Raw genomic sequence first — 3,290 nt, 5'->3', positions numbered from 1 at the left:
ACCTTGAAGATATTCCGGTAGTCCGTGACTTTTCGGATGTCTTTCCAGAGGAACTGCCAGGTGTTCCACCTGACAGAGATGTAGAGTTCGTCATAGATCTTAGCCCAGGAACAGCTCCAATCTCCCGGAGACCTTACAAGATGGCACCCTTAGAACTAGCCGAGCTTAAGAAACAACTCGATGAGTCCTTGCAAAAGGGTTTCATCCGTCCTAGTTCTTCTCCTTGGGCTTGCCCCGTCCTCTTTGTCAAGAAGAAAGACGGTACGGACCGGATGGTTGTAGATTATCGTCCCGTTAATTTGGTCACGATAAAGAACAAGTATCCGCTTCCCAGGATCAACGACCTGTATGACCAGCTCGCTGGATCCTCAGTCTTCTCCAAGATGGATTTAAGGTTAGGATACCACCAAATCAAAATCAGAAACGGGGACATTCCCAAGACAGCTTTTGTCACTCGTTATGGCCAGTACGAGTACACCGTCATGTCCTTCGGCCTAACCAACGCCCCAGCCACATTCTCCCGCTTGATGAACTCGATCTTCATGGAGTACTTAGATAAGTTCGTCGTGGTTTACCTCGATGATATTCTTATTTACTCGAAGAACGAGGAAGAGCATGCCGAACATCTTAGACTTGTTTTAGAAAAACTCAGAGAGCACCGCCTTTATGCCAAGTTCTCCAAGTGTGAATTTTGGTTGTCAGAAGTGACCTACTTAGGTCACGTAATCTCTGGTAAGGGCATTGCTGTCAATCCCGAGAGAGTTCAAGCCGTTCTCGATTGGACTCCACCTGAAACAGTCAAACAAGTTAGGAGTTTCCTTGGCCTAGCCAGCTATTGTCGCCGCTTTGTTGAAAACTTCTCCAAAGTAGCCAAACCCCTCACGAAACTTCTCAAGAAAGATAAAAAGTTCAAGTGGTCCCCACAGTGTGAGTACAGTTTTCAGGAACTGAAAAGACGCCTGACTTCTGCTCCCATACTTGTGCCACCGGATTTCACTAAAGACTTTATTATCTACTGCGACGCCTCACGACAGGGACTAGGTTGCATTCTTATGCAGGATCGTCATGTGATTGCCTATGCATCTCGACAGTTGCATCCACATGAGGAGAATTATCCTACACATGATCTAGAGCTTGCAGCCGTAGTCTATGCACTCAAGACCTGGCGACATTATCTCCTTGGTAAACGTTGCAAGATCTACACCGATCACCAGAGTCTCAAGTATATCTTCACCCAACCGGATCTGAACCTTAGGCAAAGACGTTGGTTGGAGTTGATCACAGATTATGATCTGGGGATTACCTACACCCCAGGCAAAGCCAATGTCATGGCTGATGCTCTAAGTCGTAAATCCTATTGCAACAATCTCATGTTGCAGCAAGGCCAACCACTTCTCCATGAGGAATTCTGTAAGCTTAATCTTCACATTGCTCCTCACGGATTCCTTTCTACCTTGGTGGCGAAATCTACCCTTGTGGATCTTATCATCGAAGCCCAGAAACATGATACGGGGATTACCCGGATCAAGAGAAACATTAAAAAGGGAGTTGGTGGATGTTTCTCTATGGATGATCGTGGTGTTGTTTTCTTTGAGAATCGCTTGGTGGTTCCCAAGAAGCAACATCTTCGGCAATTGATTCTTAAGGAGGCGCATGAATCTCCTCTCACGATTCATCCCGGTAGTACTAAGATGTATCAGGACCTACGCCAGAGGTTCTGGTGGACTAGGATGAAGAGAGAAATCGCTCAGTTTATTGCTAACTGTGACGTTTGTCGTCGCGTTAAGGCAGAGCATCAAAGGCCTGCTGGCACCCTTCAGCATTTAGCTATTCCTGAATGGAAATGGGATAAAGTTGGTATGGACTTCATCACCGGCTTTCCCAGGACCAAGAGAGGGAATAACGCTATCTTCGTAGTCGTTGATCGTCTTTCCAAAGTGGCTCACTTCCTTCCTGTTCGAGAAAATATCACTGCTAGTCAGCTCGCTGACTTATATATTTCTCGAATAGTGTCACTCCATGGTGTTCCACTAGAGATTAACTCAGACCGTGGCAGTCTTTTCACTTCTCATTTCTGGGAGAGTTTCCAAACTGCCATGGGAACCCATCTTTCCTTCAGTACCGCTTTCCACCCTCAGTCGAGTGGTCAGGTGGAACGGGTCAATCAAATTCTCGAAGACATGCTTAGAGCTTGCGTTATCTCATTCGGTATGGATTGGGAGAAATGTCTTCCTTTCGCCGAGTTTGCTTATAACAATAGCTACCAATCCAGCCTCAAGAAAGCTCCTTTTGAGGTTCTCTATGGACGAAGATGTCGAACACCTTTGAACTGGTCAGAAACCGGTGAAAGACAATTCTTTGGACCGGACATGATCCAGGAGGCAGAAGAGCAAGTTCGCATCATTCGTGAGAATCTGAAAACAGCCCAGTCTCGTCAGAAAAGCCAGTACGATCGTCATCATAAGGATATGACTTATGAAATTGGCGACCAAGCTTACCTTCGGGTTACTCCTTTGAAGGGTACCCATCGTTTCGGTATCAAGGGCAAGTTGGCTCCTCGTTACATTGGTCCCTTTCGCATTCTCGCTAAACGAGGAGAGGTTGCCTACCAATTGGAACTACCCCCATATCTTTCTCGAGTTCATGATGTCTTCCACGTCTCTCAACTCAGGCGTTGCTTCTCGGATCCTATCCGTGGAGTGGACCACGAAACGCTTGATCTCCAAGATAACCTCACATACCAAGAGTACCCGGTTCGCATTCTTGATCAAGCAGAGCGTGTCACTCGACGTCAGAACATCAAGTTTCTCAAAGTTCAGTGGTCTCATCATTCCGAGAGAGAAGCTACTTGGGAGCGAGAAGATCGTCTTCGACTGGAGTACCCCGCTTTCTTTCCGTCGACCCCTGAATCTCGAGACGAGATTCTTTCAAGTGGGGGCGAGTTGTCACATCCCTAGTCTGGTATGACTTAGACTAGCTAGCTATTTATGCATCATATTTAAATTTCATTTAAATTTGAAATGAGGATTGGTGGAACCCTCAGAATCATTTTTGAAAATGACCCAAATAAAAATTTCTCCAAAAGGGTCCAAGAAAATGCTCATGTTGCCCTCTGAAAATATTGGACAGAGATAAAAATCAAAACAATATTTTTAGGAGCTCATGGATATTTATTTTGGCCATTTGGATTAATTCGGTAAATATTTGCATTGGAAATATATTTCTATATATATGAAATATGGTCCAAAAATTATGTCATTTATAAGGGAGCTCTGGAATAATATATCTAG

This window comes from Triticum dicoccoides, chromosome 6A (assembly GCF_002162155.2).
Source record: "Triticum dicoccoides isolate Atlit2015 ecotype Zavitan chromosome 6A, WEW_v2.0, whole genome shotgun sequence".
Lineage (NCBI taxonomy): Eukaryota > Viridiplantae > Streptophyta > Magnoliopsida > Poales > Poaceae > Triticum > Triticum dicoccoides.
The sequence above is the reverse complement of the archived record's forward strand: the minus strand, read 5'-3'. Positions refer to the sequence as shown.